The sequence below is a fragment of the Theropithecus gelada genome, chromosome 6 (assembly GCF_003255815.1).
Source record: "Theropithecus gelada isolate Dixy chromosome 6, Tgel_1.0, whole genome shotgun sequence".
In the NCBI taxonomy this organism is placed as follows: Eukaryota; Metazoa; Chordata; class Mammalia; order Primates; family Cercopithecidae; genus Theropithecus; species Theropithecus gelada.
Window position 1 is genome coordinate 23708379 of NC_037673.1, and position 26140 is coordinate 23734518.

The following is a 26140-nucleotide window of genomic DNA, read 5'->3' on the forward strand; positions in this document are numbered from 1 at the left end:
TGTTTCATATGTTTCTTGGCCACTCGTATGTCTCCTTTTAAGAAGTATCTGTTCATGTCTTTTGTTCATTTTCAATTTTTTTTTTTTTGGTTATTTGTTTAATTTCATTTTAGATTCTGAATATTAGACCTTTGTTGAATACACAGTTTGTGAATATTTTCTCCCATTCTGTAGATTGCCTGTTTACTCTGTTGATGTTTGATTGTGCTGTGCATAATCTATTCAGTTTAATTAGATCCCACTTGACAATTTTGTTTTTGTTGCAATTGCTTTTGGGGACCTGAACATAAATTCATTCCCAAGAGTGATGTCAAAAGGGGTATTTCCCAGGTTTTCTTTTAGGATTTTTATAATTTGAGGTCTTACATTTAAATATTTAATCCACCTTGAATTAATTTTTGTACATGGCAAAGGTGTGTAATTTTGTTCTTCTGCATATAGCTAGCCACTTATGACAGCACTATTTATTAAATAGGGAGTCCTTTCTACATTGCTAATTTTTCTCAGCCCTGTTGAAGATCAGTTGGTTGTAGATATGTGGTTTTATTTTTATTTTTCTATTATGCTCTAGTTTTCAGTTCTGTTCTATTGATGTATGTGTCTGTTTTTGTATCAGTACCCTGCTGCTTTGGTTACTGTAGCCTTATAATATAGTTAGAAGTTGGATAGTGTGATGCCTTTAGCTGTGTTCCTTTGCTTAGGATTGCTTTGACTATTCAGGCTCTTTTCTGGTTCCATATGGATCTTAAGAGTAGTTTTTTCCTTATTCTGTTAAGAATGATGTTGGTATACTTGCTAGGAACAGCATTAAATCCATAAATTGTTCTGGGCAGAATGGTCATTTTCATGATATATATTCGTTATGTAAATTATTTCAGGCACCATGGAAAGCAGTTTAGAGACTTCTCAAAGAACCTAAAACAGAGCTACTATTCGACCCAGCAATCCCATTAGCTGGTGTATACCCAAAGGAAAATATATAATTATAACAAAAAGACACACGTACTTGTATGCTCATCACCATACTATTCACAATAGCAAAGACATGAAATCAACGTAAGTACCCATTAATGGTGTATTGATTGTAGAAAATGTGATATATATACATCATGGAATACTATACAGCCGTTAAAAATGAAATAATGTTCTCTGCGAGAAAATGATGGAGTTGGAGGCCATATTCCTAAGATAATTAATGCAGAAATTGAAAACTAAATATCACATGCTCTCTTGTATAAGTGGGAGCTAGACATTGAGCACACATGGACATAAACCTGGGAACAATAGACACTGAGGAGTACTAGAGTGGGGAAGGAGACAGGTGGGGCGTGAGCGGAAAAACTACCTATTGCATACTTTGCTCACTACCTTGGCCCAATACACTCATGCAAACATCCTACACATGTTCCCTCTCTATCTAAAGCAAAATCTATATATATGTGTGTGTGTGTGTATATATATTTGTGTGTGTGTGTATATATATGTGTGTATATATGTATACATATATACATATATGCATACATACACACGTACATATATATACGTATATATACACATATATACACACACACACAGACATACATATGTTAAATTGTTTGATTTACCTATTCCATAATATATATCAAAACATCATATTGGCTGGGCGCAGTGGCTCATGCCTGTAATCCCAGCACTTTGGGAGGCTGAGGTGGGTGGATCACCTGAGGTCAGGAGTTCGAGACTAGCCTGGCTAACCTGGTGAAACTCTGTCTCCATTAAAAATACAAAAAAATTAGCTAGGCATGGTGGCAGGTGCCTGTAATCCCAGCTACTAGGGAGACTGAGGCAGGATAATCACTTGAACCTGGGAGGCGAAGGTTGCAGTGAACCGAGATTGTGCCATTGCACTCCAGCCTGGGTGATGGAGTGAGACTCTGTCTCAAAATGAAACAAAACAAAACCAAAAAAAAAACCCATCATATTGAACACTAGAAATATGTAAAATTTCTTAAACTGCTAGAGTAGAATGAAAAAATTTAAATATGTTTATTTTATTCACTAATGTTAGAAAGAGGCCAGGCCGGTCGTATAAGTATCCTTGAAGTAGTGAAACCAATTACAGTGTTTAAATCAGTATTTTTTTCAAATTTGTCTTTAACAATTTCATCTAGTAGAAATGTGGAATTTTGTATTTCATTTAAAATTCAGTTTGCCATTTACACTTTCCTATAACTTTAATCATAGGGTGTAACTCTTAAAGAATTTTAGATTAAGAGTCTCAAAGTCATCTTCAAATCATTTTATTGCCTATTGTTTTCCTTTTACTTAATTGGATTCTCTTGAGTTTAATTAGGTTTAAAGCATAGTGATTATAAAAAGACTATGCTTGTTTAATGCACACATTCTCCCAAGTGGTCTTTTCAAATTTCCCAACTTTTTTTAGGGGATATTCAATCACTTACTAATTACTGAAAGGAAATAGCTCACAGCACATTCCCTGCTGATGTCTGGTTAACACTATCATCCTATTATAGAAAAAAACCCAGCATACTTAAGCTAAGAAGTTAGTAAAGCTTACAAGATAATTATTATACAATATTTTTAAAGAAATGTGGTAATATCCCACTCATCTTGCACTTATGTTCTTGTCCAAGAGTAAAGTCAGCTCAACTGCTAGCATACTTCCAGAAAATCAACTACAAACAAATAAATCAAAATAATCCAAATGACCTACAAAATTATAGTTTTTTGTTTTTTGTTTTTTTTTTTTATAGAGAATCTACATCCCGTTGAGACTTTGTTTTACATATTTAAAATGTGTATAAACAAATACATGAAATAACCGTTGGCAGACAATGCATATCAGGCAGCACAGAACAGTGATCCCTGAGACAGTGGCAACAACCCAGGTGAGGTCTATGATTGCTCAAACCCACTTTCTTTCTCTCTTTTTCTTTCTTTTTTTTTTTTTTTTTTTTTTTTGCGACGGAGTCTCGCTCTGTCACCCCGGCTGGAGTGCAGTGGCGCGATCTCGGCTCACTGCAAGCTCCGCGTCCGGGGTTCACACCATTCTCCTGCCTCAGCCTCCCGAGTAGCAGGGACTACAGGCGCCCGCCACCGCACCCGGCTAATTTTTTGTATTTTTAGTAGAGACAGGGTTTCACCGTGGTCTCGATCTCCTGACCTTGTGATCCACCCGCCTCGACCTCCCAAAGTGCTGGGATCACAGGCCCACCGCACCCGGCCGCTCAAACCCACTTTCGAAAGAAGTTTTCAGCCTAAGTCCAAGAAAGAGGGCACTGAAGCCAACCCTAATCATCTCCCTGAATTGAGAAGAGGAAGCTTGGAGTCAGGGCAGAGAAGTGGCTGCTGTCTTACGTAACAAAGCTTAAAAGCAAGCCTTGAAAAGATCAAAGTGTTTCCACGTGATTTATTACATCTCACAACAAAGCTCAATAACATTTATCAGAATTCAAAATATGAAAATAATCAGCATCCAAAAGTTGAGATTCACAATCCCTGGCATCCCACCAAAATTGCTAGGCATGGAAAACGTTTGGAAAATATGACATATATTAATGAGAAAAATCATTCTTCAGAAACAGGACCTAGAAATAACAAGTAATAGCATTATTAGATAAGGACATTCAACATATTCCAAGTGTTCAAAAGACTTAAACCGAACACCTGTGGATAAGTAATACAACATGTGAGATAAAATTTACATTGTATGGGATTACTGTCATACACTGAACTGGAAAAATTAGCAGGATAAACTATACAAAATTAAACACAGAGAAAAAAATAAAAAAATTTAATAAAGCATCATTAAACTGTGAGACAAATTTAAGTAGGCTAATATCTGTGCAATAGAAACTCTGAAAGATGCAGATGGGAGGAAAAATATGTAAAACTTAATAGTCAAATTAAAAAAAATGATGAAAACTATAAACCCACATGTGCAAAATGCTCAGTCAATTCCAATAAAAATATGAGATGGCCAGGCGCCGTGGCTCAAGCCTGTAATCCCAGCACTTTGGGAGGCCGAGACGGGCGGATCACGAGGTCAGGAAATCGAGACTATCCTGGCTAACACAGTGAAACCCCGTCTCTACTAAAAAAATACAAAAAAACTAGCGGGGCGAGGTGGTGGGCACCTGTAGTCCCAGCTACTCGGGAGGCTGAGGCAGGAGAATGGCGTGAACCCGCGAGGCGGAGCTTGCAGTGAGCTGAGATCCGGCCACTGCACTCCAGCCTGGGCGACAGAGCAAGACTCCGTCTCAAAAAAACAATAAAACAAAAAAACAAAACAAAAAAAGAGACGATTTCAACAGGTACATTTTAATGAAATGACTTAAATCTAGTGTTAACAAGAAAATATTATAAACAGGCAGAATAAAAAAAGATACATTAGATACAGAAGGAAGGCATAAGGATTAAAGCTGATTTCTATTGTAGAAAATATCAGAAGACAACAGAAGTTCATCTTAAAATACTGAAGGACAAAGAGTTGTCAACTTAGAATCCTAGTTAGAATATAATTCAAAAACAAAAGCAAAATAGAGAATTAATCATCAGCAGACCTTCCCTAAAACAAATATTAAGGGAAGTCCTGAAGGCAGAAGGAAAATATTATATGGAAATCTTAACCTGGACACACAAGAATAAGAGCACTGGAAATGGTAAATATATACATAAGTATAAAATATATTTGATCCTATTATTTGCATCTTTTAAAATGATAAATGCCCAACAGAAATAACTGTTACCTTGGAATTCTGCCAGGTACATAATCATTCCAACACTAATATCAAATAAACAAATCTTTAGGGAAAGAAAAAGACAATTTATCAACATAATGTCTCATTGATAGAGTACTGAAAAATTTACTACAATAAAGAATAAAATTAATCTCAGAACACCAAAATTATGTTTAACATATACATCTGAATAGAAAAGATGAGAATTTGATATACTGAAGTAATAATTTATTATAAGATGATGAGTAATACTAATTTGAAGACAAATTATACACTGAATCAGATATAATACTCAATGCTATTCAGTACAATCATGGGCATTTTGTTCATTAATTTGTTTCAAAAGTATTAATAATGATTATATAGTAGTGAATAAAACAAAACTAAATGTTTCTCCTTCATGCTTCTTTTAGCCAGAGAAGATAAAATAAATTCCAATAAACTCATATAAAGATAAGAAATAATTTGGTAATAAGTGCTAAGGAGAAAAATAGAGCTGGGTAATGACTGTGCGAAATGACAGACATAGGATGGTCTAGGGTGACATCTGTGGGAAGGCAGCATTTGGACGGAGAAGTGAAGGAAGAGACAGGAAAAGCTTTGCAGAAATAGGATGAACATTTCAAACAAAAGGAATATTAGGTACATAATCCGATGCATCCTAAAACATGACTGGTTTGACAAATTTGAGAAATAGCAAAAAAAAAAAAAAAAAAAAAAAAAAAAGAATGAAAAGAAAAGTGGGATGTGGAGAGAAAGGAGTGAGTGAAGGGGTATAGTCAGGAATGTAGATGTGTGTGTTTTAGGGGATGGAGGAGGGAAGAGGGGAATATCACATGGCCTATTGACCATTATAATGACTTTAGGTTTTACTTTGAATAAAATAGGTAGCATTTCAGCACTTTTTTCAGAATTATGACAATCTTGTTTATGTGCAGAGTCACTTTGTATTTGGCCAGGAAGGATACCTGATTTCCTACATATAATACTCCGGGGATGGCCACTGGCTCTAGGAATGCAGTTCAGTTCAGGTTGTATCCGAGGCTATGGTGAGCAGTCTCTGCCAAAACTTCCACCTGGTACAGAGAGATCAGAGTTTGGGATGTTAATGGTAAGTCCCCTGATCCTCCTTTCCATCTACACCAAGGTTTCCTCCCAGAACTTCTCATTGACTAACTCTAATTCCAAGACAGAGGATAAGGATGCCTGAATGATGAATCCTGTAGAAATAATCTTTACAAGGCACTGAATGGAGCAGACGACAGATGGTGGATCTGGAAGAGCAAGTGGAAATTATCTGGCACAACTACAGTTGACTATATGCTCCATGACAGCAGACATATCTACCATATTCATTATATTCCCAGTTCCAAAGACAATGCACAATCAATAGCTCATGCCAAACATCTCTGTGTTCTGTGCCTTAACCATCCTCTTCTCATCCACCTGTCCAAATTCCTTTTTTATACCTGGAGATGCAGTATAAATACCACCTCCGTTTGAGGTTTTTCTGTATTTTCTTCTCCTTTTCCATTCTTCCTCACATCACTCATGACCTCTCTATGTGGACATGGGGTGAATTTTTGTTCTGTTCTTACATGCAGCCTCATCATTACTTTCACTGTATATGCACCCCTTGATACACTATGGGACAGTTCTTAGAGGGAATTTAATTTACAGCCCATTTTGAACTCCTTTAGCAAAACAATAAAACTGTTTTTTTAATCTTTGTATTACGGGGACCTGGCATAGTTTCTTAGGTAGAATAGAAGCTAGATTGATATCTAGTGAATTGTGTGTATTAATGAATGAATAAATGAGTTACTGGATCTAGAAAAAAATTGATATAATTAAAAATATCTAAGGACCTCCCGACTCTGTATCCTTCTTCTGATTCTGCGTATAATATGCTTGCTATTTGCTTCCGGGGATTTTGTAATCTAGCATATTCTCTAGAGAATCCAGTTTGATACTCTACCTGCAGAACCATACCAAATTAAAGTCGACCTCCTTATTTGACATTCCTGCCCCTTTGCCCTGGTCCATCTAATGTGATCATGAAGTTTCTATGAGTGGGTTTGGTATGATTGATTGGGTTCATTCTACTTAGCAAGTATCCACCCGCATACACATGCCACCACCTGAGGAAAAGCCAAGTGACTAAAGTAGGCACAAACATTTTATTCTACCAAAAATCATCATCTATAATGGACAAAAGTGGAACTGAAATTATGTATGAAGACAAAACAATGTAAATATATTGACAAGCACTAATTCCCACAAAATAATATAAATGATAGGTTTACATTATTAAAAAATGGTTATATTTTAGAATAATGTTACTACTAAGGTCATTGCATGTTATAAAGGTTATTAGCATTATTTACTCCCAGGTATCCAACTGATCTACTTTGAAAACAAAATCTCTATAGTGAAAGAAATCAAATGTTCAGTAGGTCACCAGGATTTTCATTACCTTAATGCATGGATATGTCAATATCTGTAGTTCTTTAGAGCTAAGACTGCTTAGAATCTAAGATGAAGGAGGTGCTACCCTTGAAAGTCACTTTAAAAACTATGTAAACTCTAACAGAAGAATCATGTAATAACAAAAGCCTTTTTTATCCTTTGCTGAAAATTGTTATTTTTACTGTAATAAAAATTAAATATTCTATGAAAATTGAAAATAATTATTCCATTGGAAAATTTTCAGTATCATGTCTATAGTACAAATTAAGTATTTTTATTTTGTTATTGAGTCTTAAGGTAGATTTGGCTCTGACCAGACAGCCACACATGAACTCTGAATCTTGTTATTCTGCCTATATTGAATTTTTTTTAATGTGTAAATATGGGAGAGAATAAAAGTTAACACCTACTGCACAGAGTCAGCATTTACATTCAATTTAATAATGTTTTTATTTCAACTAATACAATAATTGACCAATAGTAGGTACCTAATAAGTGTGTATTTCCTTTCAAAGTAACACATTTATTGAAATGTACTTGAATTATATTTCCCTAGATTAGTATTTTACCTCTGAAATTTTTATAAATCTTTCTAAGTCTGATATTTACATTGTAATATCATAGCTTTCCTCTTCTCCATTTTCAAATAGAGGTCAAATAGTAATGACTTTTTTATTTAAGTAAATAATCTAAGTTTATAATCAAAACATAGCATATTGATTAAAAAATTGCTTCTGAAATTATTTTTATTGAGTAACAGTGACTGGTCACAGAATATTTTAAGGTAACCCTCCTTCATTTTTTTGGTTATTATTCTGTGATTAATTTTTAAAAAAATCACCCATGCATAATAAGTATTTAAACACTACAGAAGCAGATCTCCAAAGTAAGTTATTTTAAATATTACTATCATTATGTAAATCATATATTTTTATGATTGCTATAAACCTCCTAATAATACTAATTTCATCTGGAAAACCTAGGTATATAGTTCCCTTTCCCACATTACATCATTGCCCTTGGATGTTGAATTACTTCAACTCTAAAAGTTATGCAAATTGGGGGCTATCCTTCTCATTATAAACCTAGAGAAAAAATTAAAGTCATAAAAAAATAAATAAATAAATTAGAAATGTAAATAAAATTATTATTATTAGAAATAAATTCTAAATGTGCCGAGCATTCTCCTGTGTGTTTAGTCCTAACCGCCCTTTGAAGTGGTTAAGCTTATTATCCCCACTTTACGCATGAACTGTGACAGAGAGAAGCTACACACTTTTCTTAAAGTCACATCAGATTTTCCTATTAGAGTAAGACTGCAGACTCAGAGTATGTAGCTCCAGATTTTATTATTTTAACTTATATCCTTTTAACATAAGTTAGCGTTTGCCATGCTTCACCCCACAGACACTTATACTATATTTTCTTTTACTTTCACTACTATTGTTTACTAGGTGAATTCAGGTTGTTCATTTGTTTGACTCAAGGACTTATAGATTTAATGCATGTGATGTAGTTGCATTGGTAATGTGAAATCAGATGCCTTCCTGATGATGGCAATAGAACAGCCAAATCCCCAGTGAAGTGAATGGTGGACAATGAGTTTGAGAGCAGTATGCGTACTGTCCAGAACACTTAGCAGAAGACTGCAGAGGAAATGTCTACACACATTGGAGTAGTGTCAACATGCAGTGCTGGAGACATTCATGCCAAAACACTAGCCAGATTATCTTTAGACTTCAGGAATGCACTTCTGTGCTGCTATGCAAGATATGCCAACTGGGCAAAAAGCCCTCCTCCAAACTAAAGCAGCGATAATTAGAGCACTCTCAATTACTTCCTCTGACAAGGGAAGGAAAGGGCAGGATAGGGGGATAGGGGTCTGCTAAATTCCGGTGAGTTCCTGTTGGGCAACAGCGAACAGGGGTTTATCTTTACGCTCTGCTTACCCTCAAAAACAAACTTCGTCGTTGAGACATCACTTCACCAAACAAACTTCAGTTGGATTTACTACATGTTCTTATGCTCTGAGTCTCTGGAAGAAGAGGTCTCGGGGGCTTGATCATGAAGTCAGCCAAAATATATGGGTCCTCAGACACAAGTCTTTTCTCACCCCACCTGTGAAATTTCATGCCAGGCTCTGGAATCTGCATTCTTACATACCAGACAGGTGGAAGCCCAAGTGAACAGGCATTGATTCTAAAAAGGTTGGGATACAGTTATCTTAGAAAGCAAAATATGAGTGACTACTATATTGAAGTTTTTTTTTTTTTTCTTTAACTTTTACTTTAAGTTCAAGGGTACATGTGCAGGCTGTGCGGGGAACACAGTTACATAGGTAAATGTGCACCATGGCGGTTTGCTGCACAGATCAAGATCACCTCATCACCTACGTATCAAGTCTAGCATCCATTAGCTATTCTTCCTGATGCTCTCCCTCCACCCACAACACTCCCAACAGGCCCCAGTATGTATTGTTCCCCAATCAATGTGTTCATATTCAGATCCCACTTATAAGGGAGACTATGCGGTGTTTGTTTCTCTGTTCCTGTGTTAGTATTCCTCAAAGATCTAGAGACAGAAATACAATTTGACCCAGCAATCCCATTACTGGGTATATACCCAAAATAATATAAATCATTTTATTATAAAGATTTATGTGTGCGTGTGTTCATTGCAGCACTATTCACAATATTAAAGACATGGAACCAACCCAAATGCCCATCAACAGTGGACCAGATAATGAAAATGTGGTATATGTGGTATATATACATCATGGAATACTATGCAGCCATAAAAAGGAGCGAGATCATGTCCTTTGCAGCAACATGGATGGGGCTAAAGTTGTTTTATGCAAAACATCTGAATCACCTTCCATTGAAAAGATTAGGTGTGCTGAAACAATGTCTAGTCTTTAGGTTTGGAAATATATCCTTATTTTTCTGATTTTATTATTTGCCTGGACTGGTAATGGTATTGGTATTGAACGAGTTTGTTTCTGTTACTTACTAATTTCTTAGATATGATGGTTAGAAGGCATAGGTTTGCCCTTTACTGTTTGCTTCTGGTAGACATTGGGTACCTAGGTGACTTCCTTATTTAAGTTCTATATGCCTGAGGCTATGGGAAGATGGCTTCTCAGGGGAGGCACAAGACATCACCTCTCATTTTTCTGCCTGCTGTTGTACAAATGAAATAATCTTTTAGAAAATTTGCAATAATGACAAAGTAAAATGAGAAATTCCAAACTATTTGTCATATTGTGGGTCATGACACTGGTAGAACAATTTATGATAGATTTAGGTGGTAATCTACCTTTTCATGGCATAGCTATAAAGAGAGCATGGAAAAAAACCATAAATACCATTTGATGCAGTAACAAAAAATATATTTTTTGGCATTGTATCCAAATTCAGAAAGCAGTAAGCATTTCAGATTATGGTGATGCAAAAGACTGGCAAAATACAGATGTGTGGCGTCTATTATACCTCAGTAGGTATTTGATAAGTATGCTATGCCAGGGTTTTAAAAGTGGTTTATTTCTAGGATGACTTTGGTTTTCATTTGTAGGCTTTAATTTTATTATCAAATGCATAGGGTTGAAGCTCTCATCTTATGTCACCTGGGTTACATCAATTTGAAGGGGTCCGAGAATGGGGTAGAGCTTTGCTTCCAAGTTTTGAGGTAGTGAGTTAACACAAAGAGCCCAGCTAAGGGTAACAATTAAGCCTGTATTCCCCTCTTGCAATGATCCATGCAACAGATCAAAAGAGCAGCCGTCTCTACTAAAAAATACAAAAAAAAAAAAAAAAAAAAAAAAAGCCAGGCGTGGTGGCGGGTGCCTGTAGTCCCAGCTGCTCTGGAGGCTGAGGCAGGAGAATAGCGTGAACCCGGGAGGTGGAGCTTGCAGTGAGCCAAGATCGCGCCACTGCACTCCTGCTTTTGGCTTCCTCAAGGTTCAATTTTTCTCCGCGCAGATCAGAGAGTATCAGGGAAGATGAAGGAAAGACACTGTGACTGTCTGACTTGGTTGGATTTTGTCGGAGACAACAGAGGTCACCCAGCACATGTCTCTGTTGTTTTACAACCTTTAGGTTGATTCTATGGTCATGGCAGAGCATCCTAAGACCAGCAAGAGGCGATGTTCCCATATGTAAGTGAATGTCAATCTTTTTCTGGTGTCATGTATCCTAATTTCCCATTGACCCAAAATCATTGCACGGCAATTCGAATTTAACAGGTGGAAAAAGATTATATCTGTTAAAGGGAGAGAAAAAACATGGAAGTTTTAAATTTACCATGATGGTAAATGACCATCAATTAGAAAGACGTGAGTGGGCAGATCCAAAATTATTTGACCAGTGTTAAAGGGGAATATATCAGAAAAGAAGTTAATAAACCACCTTGACTGTAACCAGTAGGGAAGTGAGTTGATGTAGAACTAATGCCCAAAGTACCTTCCTCATAACTCCAAGTGTTAGGAAAAAGCTGAGTGTTGGGAGGGAAACTGAGGCAGGGCTTGCATAATAATGTCCTCTGGAATGCGTCTAGACTTGCTGACTCCTTGCTTCTAGCCCTTTTAGGCTCCTAGGCTCCTATTCACATTATCTCAAGTAGCAGAAGGTGTTCCTTGTAAACGCTAAACAGTCACAGCTGTAGATCATTCACCGGCCCTTTTGAACCTCCACATTCTCACCACCTGTTTCTTTATTGGATTAGCAATAAATAGTGTGGGCTCCCAGAACTCAGGGTCTTCACGGCCTCCACGATCGTGATGGCCCCCTGGTGCCCACATTTCTCTCTCAAACTGCCTTTTTCTCATTCCTTTGACTCTGCCAGACTTCGTCAACCCCATCACCTGGTGTTGGGTCTGATCACACCAACATCCAAGTGAGCATAAATTTGTTTATGCAGAAGGGTAAAATAAGTGATTCTCTCTATCTAGTAAGAGCCTTCTTTCAATCACTCATACATAGCTTTGGTTTATGAAGCAAAAGGAAATAAATTAAGTCCTAACACTTTGTTTAGCTTCCTCACCTTAAATTTCAACAGCCTTATTGGGCTCCAGCTTTTCTTAAAACAATCCAGGACATATAAAAACCATTGAATCCTAGGTATTGATTTCTAATCCTCCGTCAATAGAGGCATAAAAACAAAAGTTATACTACTGTTTCTTAGGTTTGACTGAACATGGATGAAATCTTCTCTTTGAAATTTTGTAAAGTCATTAACTGAACTAAAGATTTAGAAGAATGGAATACTATGAATAACAATAGTTCTCATTTCTCATCTTTTGAAATTATTCAGAGTAAATACTGAACACTTTAGGTACTATTATTTTAGGGATAGCACCTTGTCATTTACCCTGCCTTTAATAATGACCAAATACCAACGTATTGTGGCACATCTGATAACTAGAACAAAGTTTTTCTTTTAAGAGATGAGTTCAGGATTTCCGTATATATGTGGTGGTAGTTTTCATCCATAAATTGTGCATATTCTGTCCACAAAATTACTAAAGTTAGTAACACAAAGGACTAGAAGTGGAAGGCATTGATATTATGCATCAGTACCGTTTGCCTTTTTGCTCTCAGCCATCTGATAACATATTTCTCGACCATTTTGTACCTCAGATTGGCCATTTGGCTTAAGAAGTAAAAGATGAACATAAATCATCTGTGTTCCTTCTTGTCTGAAAATGTAATAAGCAGCACTTGAGCTGCCATGTCCTCTTCCTATCTTGTGGAAGCATTGCAGAGATGAAGCGTCTTTTATTGTGGTCACCTGAGTGACTGTGGTGATCAAATCCTCTTACTTCTTTCACCCCTCTTGCACTAATTTTAATTCGATATTTAGTTTACTACAAAAGTAAATTTGCCAGTTTTGCTCCCTGGGATTTTGGAGGGTTTGTTACCATAGTATATCATATATCATAGCCCACACAACAGAAATTGGCACCTAGAAGTCAGGTATTATAAAAGCAACAACAACAACAAAAAAATTGGGTAAGAAACTGCTATAAAAGGCTTGAGTAATGGTGACTAGTACAATGCAGCATTTATATATTTGGTAAAATTGTCAATAGTGATAATTAGAAAAGTAAAGAATGTACCTAATAAGCTCAGTGAACCTGTAGATTCAGGCTGGAAAGTAAGAAATTGTCAGTGTACATTTGTTGCTGTGCTTGGCAAGGTATTGCAAGAGAGAGATAAGTACTCAAAATAATTAGCTCATTTGCAGGCAGAGATAAAAAGAACTACAGATTGTACATGCCATTCAATAATTATGAAGCAAGATGAGCCAAGTACTACCTTATAAAAATCAGTAAAATATAAAATTGAATGTAGCAAGCAAATAAAAAATATGGCCATTACACTCACTGTTATCACGACTACATTGATCACGGTGGTATTTATTCAGTACTTTCATTTGAAAAACTTGACTCACAGAGAAGTTATTAAAAGTGTGGTTGTTGCTTTGATAGACAAAAGATACACACAATTGGATCAAAAGATACAGTGTAATATGAAAGACAAAATTTTTGGAAGTAGTTTCAGTGAATATGGTGTGGCCATTGGCTATGGAAATAGAATGAAATCAAATTATTGATAAAGTCTTATTAAGTGATATGGTTTGGCTGGGAACCCACCCAAATCTCATTTTGAATTGTAGCTCCCATAAATCCCACATGTTGTGGGAGGGACCCGGTGGGAGGTAATAGAATTATAGGGGTGGATCTTTATGTTCTCATGATAGTGAATAAATCTCCCAAGATCTGATGGTTTTATAAAGGGGAGTTCTGCTGCACATGCTCTCTTGCCTGGTATCATGTAAGACGTGACTTTGCTCCTCATTTGCCTTCTGCCATGGTTGTGAGGCTTCCCCAGCCATGTAGAATTGTGAGTAAATTAAGTCTCTTTCTTTTAGAAATTACCCAGTCTCGAGTATGTCTTTATTAGCAGCATGAGAGCAGACTAATGAACAAATTCACAGTGACTTTGAACAAACAGAAATTAGAAAAACATAATTTTGAAACAACATATAAAAATGAATAAACAATATCAAAACCATCTGTAAATGTTTAATTCTTATAATAATCCCTCGATCCCAAGCTCCTAGAAGAAGGGAGGCATGAAAAGCGAAACCACTCAGTAAATGTGCACTTCAGATGACTTAATATGGATAGAAAATGAAGAATTTTCAAGAGAGTGGAGTCAAGAGTATGGAGGAAAATGACTAGCAATCTCTACCAGGTATAACTTACACTAGAAACTGCCAAGATACAGGGCCAAAGAAATATCTTTCCACTTGGATTTCAATTTCCTTTGAATCAATAACTGTAATGCATCCTAGTCCTGTTTCATTTTTTATCAGTTAATTTTGTATTTGGAGAGAGACTATAGGGTGAATATAGATATTTGTCTTTTCCATTCATGAATATCCAAGAAGAGGTATAGTAGGACACAATATAGAGGCTGCTCTTTATTTTCCCTGATCTAGAAACTCTACGCATCATCCAGAGATGACTTTGAGCCTGATGATTTGGGAAGTTGGGAAGATCACTTATGGGAAGACATTGAGTCTACTTTTTTATAGGATAAAGAGTGAACCAAATATTTTGTGCATAGAAATGTAGACAATGATAAACATTACCCAGGAATATTGTCCAAATATCTTCAGTTTCTTCTTTTAGGCAGGCAGTGGTATTGCATTTTCCTGCCTCCCTACCCTTGAGTTTTAGAACAATCATGTAATTTGATTTTTAAAGTAAGAATGAAAGTTGTCTTAGCTGTTTGGGCTGCTACAACAAAAGGCCATACACTGAGTAGCTAATAAACAAGATAAATGTATTTCTTACAGTCCTGGAGACTGGAAAATCCAAGATTGAGGTGCCAGGAAGATGGTCTCTTCTCACTGTATCCTCACATCAATTTTTTTTAGGGGAAACAACAGTTCAAATAATAGCAGAAGGGATATCTTTTATTATGCTTAGTCTTATGAGCCACTGGTTGACTTACTGTTGCTGGTTCTATCCTGACAGTGATCATGAACTATGATCAAGGAAGTACTGATTGAGAGGTTGGATCAATCAATCAACCAGGACACTGACTCTCTTCCCTGAGCATGATAGAAAAAAATACTACGCTGTACAATGAGATGTGGATGTGGTCATTTCTACAGAATAACCTTGCCCACAATTTGTTATTTGACAGAGCTATACATTAGAACAACATTTAGCAAATGTCAAATTCTCCAAGCTTAATTACGTGAACTCTAAATTGAAGAAAAGAATGTCTGCCCTGTCTCTGTGAGACGATGCCTGTGAAACCTTGTTCTAATTTTAATACTATGAAAATAATGTCATGGCTATAGAATGGTTCATTCAGGAGAGTAAAAATAGGCAAGAAATGAAGATTTACAAATCATCATTTAAAATGTAAAGAATTCAAAACTGCAGCCACATTCTTGCAATAAAATTTTTCTAAATTTCATAATCTGGTTTTATAAGAGTGCTGTCATGAATTCCCCAAATCTGAGTAATTTGAAAACCAGTTACTTCATCTCTTAATTTGAAAGATTTCTAAAGTGGGAAAAAATACAGTGTTGCAAAATAATTACACATATGAATATCTAGCTATTTAAGTAAAAGATATAAATTATTAATTGCAATTATAAAAACATTTAAGTATGAGTAGAATATATTTGGATGGAGAAGTCTTTGCAGAAATATATTCTAATTACCATATGATTTTAAACCAGATTTACCATCTAATAAATATTTATGTGAATATTACGATATTCAAAGTTGTTGCCATCATTAATCACATGATCCTGGTTAACACGTTTAATATTATTCTTTATACAACTGGCACATTCCGCATTCTGAAGAAATTATTTTGAATCTGTGCAGAGAGGCTTTTTTTCTAGTTTGATTTATTATTGGCTCAAATGCATTCCTTAGGCATTATTTGTACCATTTTGGAAACAACAAAAGAGTGTATCTCCCTTTCTTGTATTCTAAATTTTAGATATGCAATTCTAATGTACAGATCTCAAATTTTCAATAATTTTCTGAATAAATTTAAAATATATGTGTACATACTAAATTATATACATATGGTAAAGAAGCAGAGAAGTAGGCTTAACTAAAATTCTTCCAACTCCTGAGATAATTTTGAATAGTTTTACCTTACTGAAAGCATAACCGGTAGACAAAAAAACCAACATAATGATATTTGGAAATTTCACTGTTCTATAGTCAGCCTTTGACTGTGTACACAGGAATGTGTGTGGCCTTACTGCAAAATTTCTTCACAGATCTATGCTTCAGTATAGTATTCAAAAAGATTACTTCACTTCAGACCTATAATTTGAGTGACTAAGAAAATATTCCAAGAGAAAATACTGTATGTGAAAAATATCAATTATATACAGGTTATGTGTATCAAGACTTACTCAAGAAAGTACTTGAGATTGAAATTCTTTAGGAAGAGCAGATGTAGCAACTTTGGTTTTTCTTTAGAAAAACCTTTAGGATTACTTCTGTCTCAAGAGAATTAGACAGATACTACTCTGCCTTTATGCCTTAATCCTGACAAAATTAAGAAAATTTAATCAAATACGTTCAACCCAAACTTAATATTCAGAAGGTGTAGAAATTATAAAAATAAAATTGCTTGTGTGTTGTCCAGAGTGAGTCTTTAATACTCAAGATATTTGAGTTCCTAAAGGTGACAATTTCAGACTCATTTTAACGCCTGTTCAATAATTTCTTTCCTTTGAAAATGGAATCATTGGCAGCTCTTTCTCAGAAGCAAGCTTCTATGAGCAGGCACGGATTCAGCTGTCTTTGGACTCCCAGTTGAAGTGGAGTGTAATCAAGCTGTTTTGCATCTGTGAATATATTCTGGCCCTTTTTCACAGCCACAGTTCTTTGTTTGTCAAATAATCATTTTCTATAATAAGGGAGCAGGGTATAAACATGCTTTTCAATAATTTCTGTTTCTTTGGATATTTGCTTTTTTATCCAGAGAGGAACATGAAATTCTGATGAGTTGTGTAACTGCACAGTGTGTTACCACTTAGATACATAATGAAAGGAAAGTGAAGCCTCACAGCGATATATTAGAAAGTCTTGATTTGATCATTTTTCTGGCACATTTTCTTTGCTTTGACATTTCACTCAGGGATATTTTATTCTGTAAAAAGACTACTTTTTAATCTTACCTACACAAGTTATAGTTGTGTTAAGTGTTAATGGATGCTATTTATACATCTAACTTGATCTTTAAATTTGCATCGCTGTTTTCAGTAGAATGTTATTTTATGTAAGTTCTGGCTTATATGCCCTTGATCAACTTCCCATAAGAAACAAAATAAAATCTAAGATCTTACCATAACCTTCCCTGGCCTACATAATTGACAGTGCTGTTTTTTCTCCAGCATCATCCTATTGTTCTCACCTTTGTTTGACTTTTGACCTCTGTCACTCTGGCCTTTGCAGTTGCTTTTTGCCCTGCCTAAATTGTCCTCATCTCTGAAATACGTGTAACTTGCTTTCTTATATCATTTGGGTTTAAACAGAAAGGTTTGGGCGTAACTTTAAAAAACAATGCCCATCCTCCTGCAACTGAAAAAGGTATTCACTATATTTATTCCCTAGTTGGTTTTACTTTTCTTCTTAGTACATCATGAAAAGAATTGTGTCTCCTCAAAATTCATATGTTGAATTCCCGAACCCAAGCACCTCCGAATGTGACTGTGTTTGATGATAGGGTCTTTAAGCGGTCACATAACGTCATTAGAGTGGCTTCTATTCCAATATGACTGATGCTCCTATAAGAAGAGGAGATTAGGTCAGATACATACAGAGGGACAACCCCATGAAAACAGAGAAGATGGCCACCTACTGCCGAGTCTGTCCTTCAGAGTCTGGCTGAGCAACAGATGAAAGAAGTACGCTGCCACATGTATTTTGCCTGACAGTGCGGCTAGGGGACCGCACAGCTCAGCACTGCCGACAAGAGTGCCGCTGCCCCCCTAAGCTGGCCCCGCTCACATTTACTTAGTATGGATTTAATGACAAAGGCTTGGAGCAAACACAATTTGTAGGTAATAAACATTGCCAACCTCCAAGTAGAGAGCAGTCCTGCACGTGAATAATCAAAGGATGATTTCTGGAGATAGGAGTAAACTTATCTAGATAAGTTCCTTTACATTCCCTTGTTATCTGCCTTTTGCTCTCAGCCTCCGGATAAGACAATTTGGCTGCCTTCAGTCATAATTCTGTCCCAAAGCTTTTGCAAAACCTCCTGGCCTTCAAAGTAGGTTTGCGTCTTTCCCTATAACTTTTTCTTATAACTTTTCCCACCACCCTGACCGATCTCCTACAATCTACAAGACAAGAAAAGAGACCTCAGAAGTTGTTTAAGCCTCTTGAAACCTTGATCTTGGACTTCTAGCCTCCAAGGATGTGAGAAAATAAATTTCTACTGTTTAAGCTTCTCAGTGTGTAGTATTTTATTATGACGGCCCTAGCAAACTAATACTATACTTAATCATTACATGACAATTTAGCTATACAGTTAGTTGTTTTTCCCATTTTCCTGTCACTGGAATTTCCTAAAAATGGCATTTTGGTTACACCTGTATACTCAACATCTAGATAATATCTGGACAAAACTTGATGATCAATGAACATTTGTTGAATGACTACACGAATTAATGATATTTAATGAGCTGAACACAGGCTACGATGACTCCACTTGCTCGATCTCTGTACAGTACTTCTAGTTGATACTGTATGCAACTTTTAATCATTCATTATGATGAATAGTTTTATTGGGTTTCTTTCTGAGACTTGTTTGTTACGGGACAAGAAATAACAACTCACAGAGGCACCAAAAAGTATTAAGGAGTACTGAAATAAAACTGGACTCACATACATCTTACCTAGTTGGAGAAAGACATTGACTCTATATTATATTCACCATCTTCAAATAAACTATAAGAGTGCGTTTGTGTTTCTGTGTTTGTGTGTGTGTATAAAGAAAGAAGAAAGCCTAGCAAGTACATGCTTAAATGCAATCATTCCATTCAGGTCATAGAATTTTTGATAGGATGTTTTCCTGTGGACATGAAGAGCAATGTAGAATCCTACTTTGTTAACTACAACAATAATGGGGCCATATATTCTCTTTTTTTTAAGGGTTGATAGATTTTCAGATTTAACATCATTTAGTATGTTATATGTTAGACTTCGTAGAAATGTATCTGAAATCTTATTTTTAAAAGAAATCAAGATATATATATATATATAAAATAAATATCTATATATATATTTTGAGATGGAGTTTCACTGTCACCCAAGCTGGTGTGCAGTGTCACGAAATCGCTTCACTGCAACCTCTGCCCTCCAGGTTCAAGTGATTCTCCTGGCTCAGCCTCCCAAGTGGCTGGGATCACAGGCACTTGCCACTGCTCCTCTCTATTTTTTGTATTTTTAGTAGAGATGGCATTTCACCATCTTGGCCAGGCTGGTCTGGAACTCATGACCTCATAATCCACTCACCTCAGCCTCCCGAAATGCTGAGATTACATGCTTGAGCCACCGCGCCCAGCTGGAGATCAAGATATATTCTATTCCAGGGAAAAGATAACTGTTTTAAACATACCAAGTAAAAATACATAATTATTATCAATACCAAAGATAATTACTTTTTAATTCTGCATGGATTTCATAGACAGAATATTTAGAATGTCTAATTGTATATGACAAGAGACAAAACTATTATTTAGATAGAGTCTATTTCAATAAGATATGCCAATATGTTTCATTTTTAACTTTTCCTAAAACTTAATTATATAAAGGAGGATAAACATCCCTTAGCAACAGTACTTTTTCTTTCAGCTAGATTCTCAGTTAGACTGGGAATATAAAATTCCTGGGTAACACACATTTTTTTTTCTTAATTATTATATTTTCAAAGCCTTTAATAACAGACAGCACTGGGGATAAAACACTGCATAGTGCCTAAGAGAATTTTACATAAATTCTAAACTTTCATAAAGGAATATACTTGAAATTGTGACATTACATGCACAAACACAAATTTCTACTGGAATGAGGAAGCACATTATAATGGAAAGAGCAGGAGATTTCTATACAATTCACTTCACCCACTCACTATCTCTTGAACCCCATTCTGAGCTTCAATCTAATATTAGAGAGATGGCAGTGAACAAGGTGGACGCCCTCCTGGATTACAGTCAAAAGATCCGACTTCTTTTGTATTACTTATTAGATGTTTTAATTTTCTGAAGATAACATTCTCCTTTGGTCTCATTTTTCTCTGTGATGTAATAATGTTTATAATTTTTTATTGTGATTGCAATTTAGAATAAAATGATGTGATAATGAATTTCAAACTGCAAACACTGCAAATATCAATGATGCTCATGTTAGAACATTTTTAGAATATATACCAACTCTGAAAAGTGGTTTAGAGACTGCTTTTTAACCAAAAATTTAAAAGTTATATTCAATTTTAGTTACATTTGTAGTTACCTCAGATATATAAACATTAATTCAAAAGATTATTTACAATTTCACAGCACATGCACCACAAGAACTTTTTTATTGTTTTCCAGGAACAGTGAGAAAGATAACAGAAATATAAATAAGAGAATATAACATTGTACGAAATTATTAACATTGCAATTATACATATACTTTTACAAACGTCAAAAGGAAAGGGACTTTTTATTTAAAAAGAAAAAGAGACCTCAGTCTAATTCTTTATCTACAAACCAATTTTCATCTCCTTGTAACATATGGACATGAATTTACTTTGCTAGTAAACTCATAATTGAGTATCTGGCTTGCAGTAGATTATATATCGCTAATCAAAGCAGATTACTGTTTTTGTGACCTTGAATAGTTTATTTGACTCTCTGTAGCTATTTGCCTGCACTGGAAAATTAAATCTAAGTAGAACCTTGGTGCCAAACAGATGCTACCTTTGGCTTAAATTGTCTTGGGTAAATTATAAAATAATAATTAATAACTACGAGTCAGTGCCCAGAAATTATTCAGGCATATCCATTACCTCTGTACATAAACAAAATCAATTTTCATTAAATATGCTAATTCCACACGGCATTACTATCAAAGCTTTGCCAATGCCTGAGTAGATGTTATGCCTTATTTTCCAAATCAAGCAAAACCATTTTTCATTATTTGTTTTGATTATCTTCAATATGGCCTATCCTAAGTGTGTTCGGAACAGGTGCATTTGTGATGCTAAAGAAACCAAAATAACAGTCTGAACATAAAGCTTTTATACGCCATGTGGTGCAATTATTTCATCGGGATACACGGTGGGAAGTATTCTACTGATAGTATCCTTAATGTAATTAAAAGCCAAATGAGGAATAAAAAGAGAGCAGGGGAATTATTAATCGTAATTTTCAACAGCATCTTCCAACTGAATCAATGGATGTTAATACTTGTAGTAGATACTTGAGATTTTTAGAATAAAACCCTGGATTTCTTAGAATATTTATTCCTACTCCACAATTCTATTTTTTTCAGGTAAAACATATTTTATAAGAGATGCTTTAATTTCAGTTTTTAGGTAATTCCATTAACATGTGCTGCATAATTAATTGAATTTTCTTGTTTTTAGAATTATGATGGCTATATAACTAGGCAGGTAAATTGAAAGAGATTAATTAGATTCAGGCACTTTTTAAGAAGCATAGATTTGAATAATGGAAGTAATTGGTCTAGCATGTGAACACTATAACAGTATGCTAAGTGATTTACATCTCATATAATCCCTATATCAAATATGTTAACTGATGCAATTGTTATTCACATATTAAAACCGAGAAACTAAAAGTTCATCTAAGCAAAGTAATTTATCCAAAGTGAAAGACTTAGTAAGTTGGTGGAAAGGAAGTTTAAAATCATTTTCAACAGCAAAGCTTGAGCTCTAGATTCTGTACATATATACTCTTCAGAGTGGAGTAATATTGCCTATCTTTAAATACTGCATGTCATTTGGAAAATAAGAATTCCTAAACAGAGGTTAATATTTTTGTCAGTGTTGTTTACAATCTCTTAAGTGCCTTATCAGTTATAAATTATTTTTCACTGGAAAGGTTCAATGTCCAAATATATGTTTAAAACTATATTAAAATTTTACTTAGGATAATAAAGAAAAAGAGTGGACATTTGAAACCTTCATCTTGTCACCTGTTTCAAATCCATCTTCTCCATACAAGTTAAGTAACTTAATTAAATAGTCTTCGTTTTACATACTTTATTTCATTTTGTGATTTAAAATCAAAATTGATAATAACTGGTATGTTTGACATAACATATTTACTTAAAGAATGAGGTGAGTCAGTTTGCTACAGATGCACAAATCCAGTTCAGGGAAAAAATTAGAAAATCCATTTACAAAGAAAAATAAGATAGATGTAGCCTTTATTTATTTTTGTGGAGTACTTAAGCTAGCCAAGGGCAATTAGTTTCTAAAAATTGTTCAAAATAACGTATATTAAAGTTAACATTTCTAAAATATGTACATACTATTACAAGATTTGCTTTAATTTGTTATAAATTTAAATTTCTTGATGTTTTTCCCTTTGATCCCCTAAATATCATGAGGTAATGAAACTGTGATTTTGGTTTTCTGTTTTTTTTTTTTTTCAGGCTGGATTGCAGTGCCATGATCTTGGCTCACTGCAACCTCTGCCTCCTAGGTTCAAGCAATTCTCCTGCCTCAGCCTCCTGAGTAGCTGGGATTACAGGTACGTGCCACCATGCCCAGCTAATTTTTGTATTTTTAGTAGAAACGGAGTTTCACCACGTTGGTCAGGCTGGTCTCGACTCCTGACCTTGTGATCCACCCGCCTCAGCCTCCCAAAGTGCTGGGATTACAGGCGTAAGCCACCACACCCGTTTGGTTTTCTTAAAATACACAAAGGCTATCATAGAAAGTGCAAAATCTCATCTTATTTTAGAATTCATGTTTAATTTTACACTTGAATTCATAATATATCAATATTTCAAATATATAATAAAGATTATAATATACATCAGAATATTACTGCTTCAGTAAAGATACACTCTCATCTCTCCTAATGTAGGTACAATAGTGATAAGCACGTATCAGGAAGTATCTTAAGGTTTTCATGTATGATATTTTGAAAAATCTTCAATATCATTGTAAATGTGAGAGAACTTATCTCCATTTCATAGATGAGGTCACTAAAGCTGTAAATAATTGCATAACTTTTCCAGGCCATACATAGAGCTTGTGGTAGAATCAATGTGTTCAACTAGTTTGACAAGCTCCACATCACATGCTTGAAATTATTAGGCTTTGTTAATTTTTTTGGTTAACCTACATGCTGAAGCATATTTTGGTTACATCAATAATGGTACACTTATGAATTTATTATATCACTGAGTTTATAGTCCTTTAAACATACCGTTTTCAGACTACAAGTAAAATCATTTTATCATCTTATAAATAGCCCATTTATAACTTCAAATGAATAGTACATTATTAAAAAATGGCTTTTATCTGTTAATTCCAGTGGTTTTTAAATAATTATTTGAAAAAGAAAGAATGAAGATATTTTATATTCCACTCTTCTATTAAGATTCCTTTCTATTATTATTAAATGAATATGTCCTCACTAAAAAAAATTAATATATACAATAGCAAATTACATATTTACTTAATAAAGTCAACCTTGTTATTTTAACAGTATTATTACTTGAACTGCTTATTGTTATTTTAACAATATTGTTATATTAACTCAACAGGTGCCAAATTGCAATCTAGAAACTGTAGATTCACGGGATAATAAAGTAACAAGTGGCTTCCATCTGAATCTAGAAAATATATGAATAATATTAGATAATAATCCAGGCTCTGAGCGGGTCAAATAGGGTAAATGGTGGACAGAGGTTGAAAGAGTTGTTGCTAATATAGGCAGAGTATTAATGGAAGGTTTTACAGGGAAGTTGACATTTGCATCAACACCTAAAATGATGAGAGAAAGACATTCAAGGGAAAGGAACATTTCAATCAAAACAGCATAATAAATATTTTCGTGGTTTTATAATTACAATATTAATTTCGGGAAGTCTCATGATGATGTAAACAAAAAAAAATCTTTCTAAGTGTAATTTAAACAAACTTCATATTAGATTACATGGTAATGTCTGAATCTTATTTGGACTTAGTCTATTTAAGGAGGGAGAAATTCATTTTTTAAAGGTAACTTGGGAGGTAGAGGATTACAAATCTTAGATTGTCATAGTCTAAATAAACAAAAATTATTTTCCTTTAAAAGATTTTTTCGTTCAAATCATTCTATGATGTACTTTCTTAATATGGTTACTTTGTTTTTACATTTTTAGCTAAATAATTTTTATTTTAAATACATTTTAACTGTAGCCATGTACAATCAGTAGAATTTAGCCCCTAATTCAAATAATGTTGCAAATATGCAACCTTGATAAATACATTTCTGACATTTAAAATAATTGACAAATTTTATTAAGATGCAAATATCTATGAATTAACATTTTTAAAACTACACATACACTTTACATTTAATAATTACATCTTCAGTAGTCAGCAGATTAAGGAGAATTCATTCCAAACCATGAGATAATGGTGAAAAAGAGAGAATTTGAAAGGTGGGAAATCAAAAGAAAAATGAAATGGTTGATAATGTAAGAATAGATAACTTAGCAATGGAATGATTTAGCAAACATAAATTAACCAGGCTTTAATGGTAGTCTCCAAGATGAGTCACAGCAAGAATACACAAAGAAAGTGGATAAAATGTGCTTGAAAAAGCTGAAATTTGATTTATAATCATTTAAAGATGAAACTAGCTATCATTTAATAAAGGGCCAGTACAAGTGTATTAGAGAACTAGCAGGGAATAAATGGGACTATATGGATCATTAAAAATCACTTTCTCTTAGCCACTTGTTTTTATGTCTAAATAATTTTCTATTCCTTCAGTAATTCAAAAATTATTAATTAAACATATGCTCCACTCATGCTTTGTTGCTAAGCACTGGACTAAGTAAAGCAGACCTGATTGTATAGTTTATGAAGTTTACTGTCTGACTAGGATTAGAGCCAAGAAACAAATAATGATGTGTACTTACGAAATGACTAATACTATAAAATGAGATATGACGCTAAGGGATCATATAATGATACCCACAATAGTTTAGAAATCAAAGATGTATACTTAAAAATTGCTTATTATACAGAAATCTTAAATTAGTACATGAATTATCAATCAAAGGAAATGTATTCCTCGTAGTTGAAAGTGCATGTTCAACATGTAGAGTGTTAGGAGAAAAATGTGCATTCTTAAGTTTCATATAGCTATAGAAGAGTGTGTTATTAAGTGAGACAAGGTTAAGGCAAAGAGCTGAGAGGGGCTAGATTATTGAGGGCTGTGTAAGTGGCTTAGTTATAACACTTGTTTCAGTTGCAGGAAGCAAGCAATTGACATTATCTAAATTTGACCCTTAATAATGATTCTCTCTGCTATGTGGGAATTATACTATATACATTTGCAATTTATAGTGGAAAGACAACATATGGAATATTTCACCCTGCTTAGTTGAGGTAAGCTGAAGATAAGGAATGATGGGTGAAGTAGACTTCATCATCAAAGATAACTGAAAGTGATTGATTTTTTTTTTTTGTATTTAATGTTGGCAGTGAAGAATAGAAAAATATTCTTGTTAAAATCAAAACCACAATGAGATACCATCTCACACCAGTTAGAATGGCGATCATTAAAAAGTCAGGAAACAACAGGTGCTGGAGAGGATGTGGAGAAATAGGAACACTTTTACACTGTTGGTGGGATTGTAA